Genomic DNA, 14,575 nt, shown 5'->3' on the forward strand with positions numbered 1-14,575 from the left:
GGGCCAGAGCTGAGCGACCCTACAGGCAAAGGGAGGGAGCGGTAGCAAAAAGAAACAACATTTAATGAGCAAAGATACAGTTTAAACTTCCATCTGATGTAAGATGTTCAGGATCCCCACTGATTGATCGACTAAAGCATTTAACTGAAGCAGCACGACACAAGAAGACCAGTTGTTCACATTGTGATGTTGAGACAAGCAGTTCAGTCAGTCACAAGCTCCTCCCACTAACCAATCATCCCACGCTTCATATTCATATCAGCCAGCCAACCAACATCACAGGGGACCATCCTCTCTGCTGGAGGAGGATGGTCAAGTCTGAACCCCAGGCTGTTCACCCCCTCCTGGACCTGATCCCAGCTGAGGACCAGGTTTTTGTCTCTGCCCCCACAACAATGTTGATACTGGATGATTCAACAAAACCCAGAAACATGTTCAAGAACATTGTTTTTCAATCTAATACCAGCATTTAGTTTCAAAAGCCAGTGAGTTAAGATTGAACCCTGATTCTGGATTTGATCCCAGAAAAGAAGCTGCTTAAACAGAAGAGAGCCCTGCTTGCAGATCACAGACAGCAGACATGGCAGTTCAGAAACTGCATAGAGGCAGTTGATCCTGAGCCCAGTTGATCCTAGCTCAGTTTATCCTAAACCAAGTTGGTCCTGAGCTCAGTTCATCCTGAGCCCAGTTCATCCTGATACCTGTTCATCTTGAGCCCAGTTGATCCTGAGCTCACTTCATCTCGAGCCCAGTTGATCCTGAGCCCTGTTCATCCTGAGCCCAGTTGATCCAGAGCCCTGTTGATCCTCAGCCCTGTTCATCCTGAGCTGAGCTACATGGTCTGACTCCTAACTGAAGCTGCTGTAATAACTCCTGAGCTGCTGCACCAAGACTCTCCATTATCTCACATTGTTGGTCCTGATTTGGTTGTCATGACAACAAACACAAAGACGAGTCAAAGACAACAGCTGGACGGAGACAGCGAAACATTAAAACAAGAATCAACCTCTGGATAATCCGGTGTGAGGATGAAGGTGAAACGTCAGAAAACAGCAGTTTACGGAGAAACAGACAGAGAAGAAGAGATGATTTTTAATTTTCTGCATTGGGTGGAGTCAAAGTGTCGAGGAGGAACAGGAGGAGAAAGGAGGAGGCGCAGTTCTATTAAAATCAAACCTGAGAGTGTTTTACAGCTCAGGCTCTGCTGCCCCTCCCTGTCTCTGCTCTTTGGAGTTAACAGGCGTGAACCGGCTCCATGATGTGTTTATGAGAGCAGAATTTTTACAAGATTAAAACGAGGCTTTGAAGTGGGGGGGGGGGGGGGGAATAAACCACAGAAATAGTGTAATAATAGAGGGAGCGGGGGCTTTGTTGAAGTTTAATCAACACAGAGCAGAACAGAGAATGAGTGGGCGGAGATCCTTTTATTTAACTACAACAATCTGTTTCTTTCAGCAAACCAAAAAAACTCATACAGAGCAATGAGAAGAGTCCAAACCTAGACCTCCACCCTCCACCTGTACTCCAACCTTCTGCCAGAGCAGTGCTGCAAGGAATACTCACAATAACACCACAGTAACACTACAAAGAAATGCATTATCAAAATATATTATTCGATGACATTTTCCAGTAAAGATGGAGATCATTTGAACGACTTGGAGACATGTATCTAATACAGCCTCATTTATAAAACAGTAATTAAATGTACTGTTGACCAGTTTCCACCAGTGTCCTAAAAATGTATCACCGTATAGTGTCTGATGTGGTTTCCCTCTGACGGGTGATGAAAAGCAGCCAGGTCTCTGGTCAGATGTGAACTGGGGAAACTGGATCTAGATACTGGTTCATGGTCTGCACATGTGGCCACAGGAATCCTGTGACATCAGTTTCATCATTTGTGATGGTTCGTTCGTTTTTCGGTCCCCATCGGCAACCCAAATAAATATATATTTACAATGCTTATACAACATCTGCCATCAACACTTACAGTAAAACTCGATGAGGCAGACAATAAGACAAAAACAACAACCGCGCGACGTCGTCTGCGCCACAAACTCGCACATTGTGTTTCATGCCATCAGAATCAGCAGTGACAACACTGACTTTAGTCCAGTTTTAAAAGACAAACAGGTTTTCACCCGCTGACCTGTTGGCAGCCACAGCAGCAACAGAACAAAATCACTTTAAGTCAAGTGATAAGTCAAGTAACCACAGAACCCTAAACCAAATCCAGACAGAACATCAGATGGACCTGAGTATCCTCTGGGGTTAAACTCCAGGAGTTTAAGTTCCAGGAGTCCGATCCCTGGTCATTACCACTGCAACACCCTGAAGTGCTTCAGTGGAGCTGGTCTAACAGATCAAACTGGTTACAGTGGGTAATTTCACTGTGAAGTCTGGTCTCCAGCCCCTCCACCTGCATGAACCTGAGCTGACTGATGGAGATATAAGATAGAAGAGGAGCTGCAGTCAAAGCTGAAACCATTGGAAACATAAAGAAAGCTTGACATCTTAATGTGAGAAGAAGAGAACAAAGAGTTGGAGACACGTCCACAGAAACAGGGAGGAAAACCACAGGCATCAGTGGCACATTTCTGTTTCTGCACAGTAACAACTTCACACCTTCACACCGTTTCATCTGTTTCCTGCTGAACACACAGTTTAGTGAGCGCACCTCCACACTGAGCCACCTGAACCCGACGCAGACACGTTCTGACGGTTTAGAACCTGCTACAGTGGTTACATACATCTGGATGTGATAGAAACGCCACTGACAACATCTGAACTCAATAATCTGCACATTATATTCATCAATGACTCTTTGGTCTGAGGCCTGGTGGTGAACACAGACCAAGACCACCAAAAGCCAACAAGTTCAGTTCCGGCCAGTTACATTTTCAAAACCTCTGGCTCTACAATCAGAGACCTCACAGCTGTCGGTGTGTGACAGGATTCATAACATCTGGACGTAGCAAACACACACCACGTTTTCATAAAAACCTGCCTGTCAGCTGCTGCAGCAGTGAAACAACCAGTGAGTCAAATGGTGAAACAACTTAATCAGTGAAACAGAGAAAAACCTTTCTGTGCTGCAGGAAACTGAAGCATCCACAGTCTGTCTCTTTTACCACTGATGCGACTCCTGCTCTGCTAATTAAATCACAGCACAATTAACAAGAATCAGCTGTCAATCAAAGTCTCATCACAGAGAGAGAGAGAGGGAGTGGGGGACATATACAACACATTAGAAAGAGAGAGAGCGGGACTTACTTCCTTCACGAAACGTGCCGTCTTTCTTTCATCCCCCCAAAAACAGACGACAAGAACTGAAAGAACCTGCACACCGGGCGAGAGAGAGAGGGAGGATGAACGACTATTGGCACAGATGGAGAGACAGAGAGAGAGCGAGAGAGAGAGAGAGAGAGAGAGAGAGAGAGTCAGCAGCCGGCTGGATGGCTGTAATCCCATTATTGTGAAAAACACATTGTTCAGAGAGAGAGAGGGTGAGAGACATTCACACACAGTAAGAGAGCGAGAGAGAGAGAGAGAGGGTAAGAGACATTCTGAAACAGAGAGAGTCCCAGTGAGATTTGAAGGGGCGTGGCTTATGTCCACACCGTGGTGGGCATGGTCAGGATCATTAATATTCAATGAGTGTTTTGAGGCGTGAAGTTAGAGACAGAGCGAGCGAGAGAGTGGTAGAGCGAGGCAGTAAATTGGTGATGGTCATCACACCCTATGACTGGGCGCCACCTGCTTTATTCTACTCTGCTCTCCGCAGTACCAGTGTCAGCACCGCAGCATCTGAACACTCCACCTGTGTGAACGCAGCTACATCTATGTCTTGAAAATGAGTTTAAGCAAATCTAACACTGAGTGGTTCAATAAGAAAATGAAATAAGAAAAGAAACCAGTCTGTCTCTGTCTCTCCACAGCATTGACTAATGTAACTTAACAGCTGGCTTGTTTAGCCAATCACGAGCCAGTGTTACTCATTAAACCAATTATACTACGGAGCTGCTAGGCGTCAGCTGAATATAAATGATTTAATAATTTTTGTCTCTTTAGACCCAGACAAGGAACCAGTTTAGGAAAAATCTGAAGAGACTGGAGGACTTCGCTCACATCTTCTGCACAACAATTTCAGGAAATTCAGTTCAAATTTGAACTTGATGAATCTGTGACTGGTTCCTGCAGCAGGACGCAACTGATTACAGTCAAAAGCTGTAACAAAAACCAGCAGGTGAAAAAAATTAGTGAGTGATGCTCGGCTGCAGTCAACACATTCAGAGGTCTAAGGGGGGCGTCTGAAGTTACTGCTGAGCTCAAACCTCCCACCTGGTGTGTCGTCCCTCATCCCGCAGCGGATCTGGTTCTTTGATTCAGCTGCTGTTGTGGGTGGTTCAATAATCCCACTGTGAGCCTCAGTGCATGATGGGAACCAGCTGCTGAATATTCCCCATGCTCTCACATTCGCCCAACACTAGGACAGGCAGAAACAGAACCTGACCGGCATCGGCGTCACTGTTGCTGTTGAGCTCACAGCAGCCTAAGTCCATAAACGTCCGACACATTCAGGATCAATACGAATCATTACTGATCAGATGTATTCTGTGGTTTAGAATTAGCTAAAAAGAGTGAGAGTGAGACTCTGTCTGCACACACCATCTCTGCTCAGGTAAGTCTGAGTTTCTGTTTTTTGTAGTTTGATTGGTTCTCATCTGACAGGTCACAGCAGGTGAGAATTATAAGTGTTCAGGTTGTCATGGTGACCACTGAGTTTAATGTGACGTGACGACAGCATGAAGTGTGTGTGTGTGATCAGCATCATCTTATTTGTGACACAACACGCTGCTGAAATGTGTGTGTGTGTGTGTCTGTGTGTGTGTTTGAGCTCAGCTGGGAGTGTGTGTCCACCTCTCATCAGGACCCTCATGTAATATTAATCACACACACACGCACTGCTGCACACACACATACATCAATCAAAGACATAAAGAGAACACACACACACACAAACACACAGCCTGTGTATGTGGACAGCTGGTGATGCAGTGAACATAAATATTGTGTCGATGATGTGATTTTATCTCTTTGCATTAAACTGAACTCATAAAGTGTAAGTTCTCTCCACCAAAACACACACACACACACACACAATCACAGAGTCTTCATCATATCCAGTTAGGTCCAATCACAAATTCAACACCATAAACATGGTTAAAAAAAATATCTGGATTTATTTATGTGCAGTCAAAGGCCACCATCTTCTGTGTGTAAACTAGTATTGTGTGAGTGTATTAATATAAGCTAACAAGTACTGTGTGTATTTGTACCATTTAACGTGAACAAAACCATTTATCCGCTGCTAAAACTAGTCCCTGACTAATGACCTGTTTCCTCCTGTTGGTTTGATAAAAACTACAGTGAGTAGCTGCTTTAGGAAACTACTGAGGGTTTTAAAAAAATGAAAATATATATTTATGTTTTAATGATAAACTAGGAACCAATGAGAAAGAAACTCAGAAAGTGTTGAGACAAACAGCAGGAGCAGAGTGGATATATAGCTGTGCAACATACTGATATACTGTTGATACTGTTGTCTGCAAATAAACAATCGTATTGAACAGTTTTATAATGTTGTATAAAATAATAACATGATAAGACAAGACCTCAGCTGCAGAAAAGATTTAAACAACTCATTTAAATAAAATTTGATTTCTCAGTCCAGGCCAGTACTATATGTTTAGGGTTGCATCATGTGTTTCTAAATTTGCTTTAATTGAACTCTCCTGCCTTTCATATAATAAAAAGCTTTTTTTAAAAAAAAACAAAAAAAAAACAGCTGCACTTTGAGTCATTTTCAGACGACCACAAAAATCTGATATTTTCAGCTTTGCAGCATGAAAAGTTTAAACTGCCACAGCTCGATAGGTGCATCCACTGTGCTTTTAGCAGCAGTTAACGTCCTGAACTCCACCCATCTATCCAGCCATTATCTAAAACCGCTTATTCCTATTTACGGTCACGAGCATCTGCTGGAGCCTATCCCAGCTCTCTTTGGGTGAAAGGCAGGCACACACCCTGTACAGGTCACCAGTCCATCGCAGGGCCACATAGAGACAAACTGCACACACTCTCACCCTGAACATCCCTGTCAAATACTTGTTTTACCTTAAAATACAATTAGTTTATTCAATAATCTTTTCATAGAGTACCTTATTTTAATTAGATTTAAGAAGACTGTAACATTGGATGAGTGGTTAGCACTGTTACCTCACAGCAAGAAGGTCCTGGGTTTGCAACCCGGCCTTTCTGTATGGAGTTTGCATGTTCTCCCTGTGCTTGCGTGGGTTTTCTCCAGGTACTCTGGTTTCCTCCCACAGTCCAAAAACATGTATGTCAGGTTGATTGGTGACTCTTTTACATGTAGTCTGTTATGGTTTATACAGTTTTATAATGTTGCATATATTTATGCAATACCAATATAACATAATATTTGTGTCCAAATTGTTTCTGACTCAAATCTGGCCTTCAGTTTTATTCAATTCTAATTATATAATATAATATTATATATTATGTTCTGTCTATGGGTGTGTTGGTCGTCAGGTGTGAGGCTTTCCAGCTGAAACAAAAGATGAAGGACGAACGAAGAGGCTTTAGAGGAGGAGGAGGGAGGGGTAATATAGGGTGGAGGGGTGATGGGGGAAGGGGGAGGGGAGACATTGGGTGGAGGGGCTGATGGGGGAAGGGGGAGGGGTGACGTTGGGTGGAAGGGGTGATGGCGGTAGGGGGAGGAGTGATGATGGGTGGTGGGTGTGACGGGGGAGCAGCTTGCAGAGATGGAGTAATGAATGGCGGGGGAGGGACGAAGGTGAAAGGTGACAGTAATTGAGAGGAAACGTGACGACGTGTCGCAGCTTAACATGACGGGAAAATAAAATTTGACCTTTATTTAATCTGACAGACATTTTTAAATAGATTTAATCAGTGCTGAATATTTCGTGGTTAAAATGCTGAAACCACAAGAATCTGAAATCTGATCATTTGATCAATCCACCTTTTAGTTGGTGTCTGAATCCATCCAATCAGAACATGATCACAGATTTTGATTTTTGACATAGGACTTTCTGTATGGATGCTATAGATATTTAGCATAGACAAATATTCAGTCAATCAATCAGTTTCTCAATAATTGCTAATTTAGTTAAATTAACTGGCTATCATTTAATTTTTGCTTCAGTTGTTTTAAAATCCAGGAAAAAAAAAGGTGCTGACATCAGGATCTGACGATTTGGACTGAACAATCTAATGGATCAGCACAGATAAGTGATCAGTTAATAATAAAGAGATCATAGAGGTGTAATTCAGTGTTCAGGTCTTTGCTTTAGTTCTCTGCTTCCATTAATGTGACGGTGTAATGTGTTGATGTGCGCACACACACAATAACACAACAGAGGATATGACATGAGATAAGATCAGATCAGATAAGATGAAATATGACAAGATGAGATGAGATGAAATAAAATGAGATATGATGAAATAAGATAATATGAGATTAGATAAAATAAACTCAGATTAGATAAGATGATAAGAAATAAGATGAGATAAGACAAGATGAGTAAGATGAGATGAAATAAAATGAGATATGATGAGATAAAATGAAATGATATGAGATGAGAAGAGATAAAGAATAGAAAAACTATAATGACAGCCGAGGTGTAAGAGACTATTCAAAAAGATATTCAAGTGGAAGATGAAAGTCAAGCTTCCAACCAGAGCAGCTGTGATATCCCAGACAGGAAGCTGAGCAAACTCCAGCCACAGGCCAAAAACTAAACAGGGCTGAGACCAAAGAACAGGTCTGAGACAGATTCTAGTATCTGACAGAAGTTCAATGAAACATCTGCACCTAAAATGGAATAAAGACACTTGTCAACAGTGTCCTGATTCAGTCAGATTACTGTGGCATGGGCTGATCCCCAACAGATCTGGGTCAGACCAGATTCAGGTCTTGATCCAGACTCACACTAGGTAAATAAAAAGTGAGGACCTGGTTGTATTTCAGAAACTGAGACAAATCAGGTCTGCTCCTTGTTTCACTTGGAGTTTCAAGATTTCTCCGCAAATATTTTAAAAACTAATGACTTACATAAAAGGACAACCTGAAAGTTAAAGCGCACAAGAAGGCTGGGTCCATGTACAATCACTGTGTGTAGCAAATCCTCGCACTGTTTACATGGACATCTGTGTCTGGGTCTGGTCCTGATGTGGATCTGAACCTGGTATTTCAACTCACTGATCACATGATGAGATCAGTGTGTCTCTGACTCCACAGCATTTCAGACAGATCTGCAGCCTTCAGTTACAAAGAAACCCCAAGCCAGTAGATGTTCTGCTGATCAATTCGTGATTTCAGTCATTTAATGATCGAAGGATTCAGTGACAGTAACCTCAATCTCAGGTACAAATGAAATGTTCACTGGAGCTCCAAAAATTTCAACCAACAAAAAACTATTGATCTGCTGAGAGAAAATAACGACAACATCTGGATCTGATGCTGCTCTGCACATTTCATCATGAGAACAACCTGAGGAAAGTCGGACTTTTATCATCAATCTTTTTCATCAAGCCCAGTCCAGAGGTCCGTAGGTGCAGGTGAGTGAACCTGGGACCTCAGCTCCTGTGCGGAATACACGTTGAACAGGTCTAACTGGTCTGATTGGTCCCTCTTTGTCTCTCAGTTATAAAGATGTCTACAAACACTGACAAAACATGATTTATGGTTGCAAAGGTTTTCTGTTGCATTTCAAATGTTTCAGTTTCTACCAAAAGGAGTTTCGCGTGTGAAGCGAGGTCCGATGGAGTGAGAGCCGCCGAACATCTGGCTCTGTTCAACAGCTCAGAGCGTAAAACTTATTATTCTGACGTAAACCGTGGAGTTCAGGGAAGAAGATGATGTGAAGTTAGACAGGAGCGCTGCTGTTGTTACAACCAAATCAGATAAACAAACAGCTGAAGTAAACAACAGGCGCCTGTTTGAGACAGGTCATGTGACAGAGTCAGTGTAAAAATATCTGCATCAATGTGGAAAAGCCCCAAGGTCAGTTCATTACATATGTTTTTGTTTCAGATCATAGACTGTTAAGATATCAGGTTAGGGCTCTAATGATTCTGTTGATTCTGCTGTTCGTTTCTTCTGTCTGCACTCAGCATTTCAGTTTCTTTGCAGAAAAACTAAAACTAAAACTGAAGTCTACAAATAGGCCACCAGCCGATTTAATCCCCATTAAACCTGACCCTGACAGACACACACACACACACACACACACACACACACACACACACACACACATTCAAAAAAATCATTTGAAGTTGTGAGGACCAGCCAAAATGTCCTCACAAGAACAGTATCAGAGTAAAAGGTGTCCACACAACCATAGTAAGATGGGTACTGAAATACACACAGACACACACACACTGAAATACACACAGCGAGTAGATTAGGCTGCCTGCCTTCATTCACTAATCTGTGGAGTTAATCTGATGGTTGTAACAGCAAAATGAGACATTATAGAGCTGTAATCTGTTTGGAGCACACACACAAACACACACACACAGTTTGCTGTCTGTGCAGCTCACATTGTTGTCACCTGTGTTGGTTGCAGATGATGAGCCGCTCAGCTCACTGTGACGATGTCTGGACGGTTTTTCTTGAAAAGTTGCTGCAACGATTAATTATGAAAACCGCTGCAGATTAATAATCTAATGTGATGTATTTTGTTTTGTTTGCTTGTTTGTTTTGCTTTTTTTACACTGAAGTGGAAATGCTAAATCAGCTGAGATGAATCGGTGACCAAAGAAAAATCGGAGAACAAGAAGCCGACTTAACACGTGTTAATGCGCGTTTCCAAGTCGGGGGCGGAACAGATGCTGAGACTGAAGACAGCTGCACTGCAACATAGCAATTACACACGCACACACTGACACACACACACACACTGACACACACACACACAGTAACACACTCAGGCAGGATAATCTTCACTGTGATCCAGAGACAACACATTGTTCCACAGACTGAACATTCACGTGGAACTTCCCACAGTGCAGAACCCAACATTTAAAGGAAGAGTCTGACAAAAAAAGAACAGTTTAAATTTAAAGGAACAGTCTGACAATTAAAGGATGCGGTACTTCATGTAAATTAATTGACGTAAATTCGATCTGTCAACCTTGACCACTGTTCAGCAGAAGCATTTGGAAACCACTAGTAACTGAGGCTCCATCAAAAAGGAAAAAAAACTTCCATCCCGTCTAAAAACCCCACATCGATTACAGTTTGAATGAGAAACAAAATGTCTGAACCTCTAACAATCTGTTAGGTGGATGTTTGACTTGAGGCCACATAGAGATTTCCACAATTCTGGACTGAGGAGGTCTTATATGTTATGCATTAGCATTGTGGTTTCTCTTTGCTGTGTTGGAATGAAACAGGTGGAGCTCAGTGCTCCACCCAGATGGTTTACAGATGTCATCTTGTTGTTCATCTTCAAAGGGGACGAGCGCCTGGGAACATTTTTGGATTTAATAATTAACTTTGCAAGATGAAGGGGAATTATTTTATGAATAATTCATATGCACAGGGAACCAAACTGCAGTTTTCTTTTAAAAGAAAAATCTGTGTAATCTCTCACATCAGATAGCTTCACTGTGAGTCAGTGAACTCGAACAACAATAAAATCCAGTTATTGAGTAATCTGTTCTGAATCGAGTCTGACACCCAAAATTAACCGTAACCTGTGACCTGTCAGTCACAGACAGATAGTCCGACAACCAGACACACAGAAAGTCATTCAGACAGACAGTCAGACAGACAGTCAGAGAGTCAGACAGTCAGACAGTCAGAGGAAGGAAGAGGCTGAACCAGCAGAGGAAATGGAAACAGCGACAGTAAATGCAGCTCTTTTCACCACACTGGGGGAATTTCCTCCTTCATTATAAACAGTAGGATGCTGCGACACACACATACAAAGACAATAATACACTCATACACAAACAATAACACACACACCGGCAGCGTGTCCTCAGGATCAACCCCTGCCCTGTCATTAGTCCCTTAGCACCGAGTGAATCCAGGCTCAGACCACAAACAGCTGAGACAGAAGGTTTGTTCGAGGCTGAAGTGATATGGTCGGTTAAGCAAAGAATGGAAAAATGACAACACGTACAAATGTTCGTAGGTTCAGGGGTTGTTAGAATTAGTGATCGTACAAATATGGAAATGATCGTACAAATACCACAATCATACCCGCATTGACACTGATCTTCTTGGATCAACTTAACGCAGTGTCAACACTGAAGCTCTGTGCTGTCAATAAAGCTTTTTGAACCAGTTAATTAAAACTCTACAAGTTCACTTCACATCCACTAATGAAGATAAAGTCCCGTCAGCGCTCCCTTCAGGCTGCTGAGCTCATTACAACAACAAATTGTTTACAGTTTTTAATAAAAACGTACAACAGGACAAAAGTGCACAAACTCAGCACAAACACACCCAAAGGGAAAAATCTGAATCTCGGGTGAGAATGGGTTAAATCCCACAAGTTCAAAGAGTGTCATAAAATCAAACCTAGAAATTCAACTGAAGCCCAAGGGTGGTCTAAAACAAGATCCACAACTTTCAGTATGAACACAAAAATCCAGACCCAGACCCCAAAATTCGGTGTATACCTGATCGATCCAGAACCGGAATTTGTTAGCATTATTATTATTACCTTCATGGAGGCGCACCAGCGTGTATATGCTGGTTTGCAGGCTGGTTTCTGGTTCAGCTTCAGCATCAAACAGAATTTTTCATCACTGCCAGTTAGAAACACACACATGTTGGTTTCACTATCATTCTGAGGTCCTTCTGTCCTCACCGTCAGCCATACTCTTCATCACCATGGTTACCACCACCGTCACCATGGAAACCTCAACCATCAGAGGGACACACCTGACTTTCACCATTGGCACAGTCACCCTTCTGTCCTGCAATGTAAACTCTCAGAGTACTAGCTTGTTAAGGCTTACAGGGTCCTGGTCCTGGACCTCATGAAGCTCAATCCTGAATCTGGTTCTATCTGACTTCGTGAAGGACGAAAAGAACGTGAGCTTTTTTTTGACCCAATACTTTTAGAAACTCAGGAACTAAAACAGTGCCAGTTTAAAATGAAGACACATGAACATGTCAGACTGAAACTAGAGTGGGTTCTTGCTGTTTCACTGTGGAGACCAGCTTTACGGAGCAGCGGCCACCCGGGGTCAACTCTCAGTTACTGACCTTAACCTGGTCCTAACATGAACCTGGTCATCATCTGAACGATAAACCTACCCTGGGACTCTAAAGAAGCTTACTGAGTACCGGTGGTACTATAGTGGTTCTGACTGTGTACTGGTGATAATGGTGTGGGTCTGACTGTGTATTGGTGATAATGGTGTGGGTCTGACTGTGTACTGGTGATAATGGTGTGGGTATGACTGTGTACTGGTGTGAGTGCAGCAGATTGCAGCACATTACGTGTGTGTGTGTGTAGATTAGAGGTGATTAAGCAGAAACAATAATCTGACTCTGAATCTGGACTCAGACCAAATCCTTCAGATTAGTCACATGTACATTTCAGTCACACTGATGATGATTTATTTACTTTAATTATTTGATTTTAGAACAAAAATAAAAATCATAATAATAACAATAAACGTATAAAAGTAAAATAGTATCAGTGAGCACTGCAGTCAGACACAGACGTCCAGTCACAAAACCACTTGATTAAACTGTCAGGAGACAGAACAAGACCCAACTGGACCCAGCGCACTTTCTTTCAGGTGATGACTCCACAGTAACGGAATGATGTCAACTGGAGTCTGGACTGCACTGGATCAGGACCAGGTCTCCGGGACTCACTGCTGACTTATTATCACTGAACCACATAAACTGTATTCAGGAAAAAGCTTTTAAAAGACACACACAACTGCTCAGGGGCCAAAAAGAGTTAGACACTCTGCAGCTCTTAAAGTGGGTCACAAATCCAGTTTCAAATCTTCATTAAATCAGTTTGCTGCTCATTCCCAAATCACTGCTGCACAAAGCTGCAATCTATCAATTAATCTGGAATATTTTGCTCATCGATCGTAAAAAAATACCAAAACCTGTCACAAAAACTATCCACAAAACTAAAAACTAAAGAGTAAAGGTTTTTTGGTTCCGGGCTCTTGCTCCAATAAAAACCAAACGTAGAAAATAAGCACAACCATTAATCGATCGTCATATTAATCAATGATAATATTAATATTGAATTTTCCTGATAATCCAACGGAACACCTGAGCCACAGGTTGTCACGTGTTTCTGACGTCCCAAAGGTGACTTCTAATTCAGTTCCTCCAAGAAACACCACAGTATGTGTGTGAGTGTGTGTGTGAGTGTGTGTGTGAGTGTGTGTGTGAGTGTGTGTGTCTGTCCGCTCGCTGGAATGTCAGTTATTCAGTATGCGGCTGCGGGCTAAGCCGTGCCGTGCCAGGACAGGCTGGTAACACCGGGAACACCCGACACAGTGAAAACTTATAAAACTTTCCCATTGATCCGCTCACAGACAAAACTCGGATGAACTGAAATAAAGAGCTGATTGAAATCTCCACGCGTTCTTCGTAAATTCGGCTCACACAAACCAGACGCCGTGACAGAATTCTCTACTTTTAAACCCGCTGTTTTTCAGTCTCCGCCGCAGTGGGTTTAACGACTGTGTATTAAATTCGGGCACCCAACATTTAACATTGACATGTAAATAAATATTGCGAACCGAATTAAAGAACGTCCCCTCTGCAGACGCGAAACACCTTTGGTAGCTTTTCTCCGCTTGACTTTGTAAAAGATACGCGACAACATCCCAAACCGGCACATTTCTGAACGGAGTCTGGTACGTAGCTGTCAGACACGCCTGACTTAAACACACGCTCGCTCCTTCCTGCAGAAGCTGCGGCTTGGGACAAGTTGGAGCCCAGAAAAGGGGGACAGTACGATCCGAGTCAGACTCACCTGGACTCAGCTGGTTGCTCCACGGGAAAGCCGGAGTTCGACCCGCCGGAAGGAACTAACAGAATCCCGCAGAGTCCAGTAGAGAAACCTGAACGATCCGCACTGAGAGCCGCACAACAGGTCCGCAAGAGACCCCGCCCCACTCCGCGCGGCGCCGGGAGGATTTTCTGGCGCTCCTCAGTGGTGGTGCCAGTGCCTGGATTCTAGGCAGAGATTAGAACCGACAACCTGCGGCAGGGGAAGTGTCTGGCTCCCAGGTCTCTGCCACTGTGCAGAAGTTTTAAAAAGAACTGATTGTTAAATAAAAGGAGCTTGTTCTGGTTTTTTTCTTAGTCTGGTTTTCAGGTTCAGTTGGACAGTTTTTCCTTAACCACACAGAGCTCATGAAAAAAAAAAGACTAAATTATAATTCATCTACATAATCTAGAGCACACTAAAACCTGTTTTTAATGGCTGAGGTGTAAAAAAATAAACAGATGCAAACATTTTCAGTGGTAAAT

At 42.8% G+C, this 14,575-nt stretch overlaps 1 protein-coding gene across 1 annotated transcript in view; it reads right to left on the reverse strand.

The window, feature by feature from the left end:
• plxnb3 (plexin B3) overlaps window positions 1-14,278 on the reverse strand; it is a 41,100-nt gene extending 26,822 nt beyond the window's left edge. Inside the window, exon 1 of the mRNA XM_026332977.1 lies at window positions 14,076-14,278. The gene's annotated coding sequence lies outside the window, so the exon portion shown is untranslated. The remainder of the gene's footprint in view (window positions 1-14,075) is intronic.
• Window positions 14,279-14,575: the final 297 nt, after the last annotated feature.

Source organism: Mastacembelus armatus, chromosome 7 (assembly GCF_900324485.2).
Source record: "Mastacembelus armatus chromosome 7, fMasArm1.2, whole genome shotgun sequence".
Classification (NCBI taxonomy): domain Eukaryota; kingdom Metazoa; phylum Chordata; class Actinopteri; order Synbranchiformes; family Mastacembelidae; genus Mastacembelus; species Mastacembelus armatus.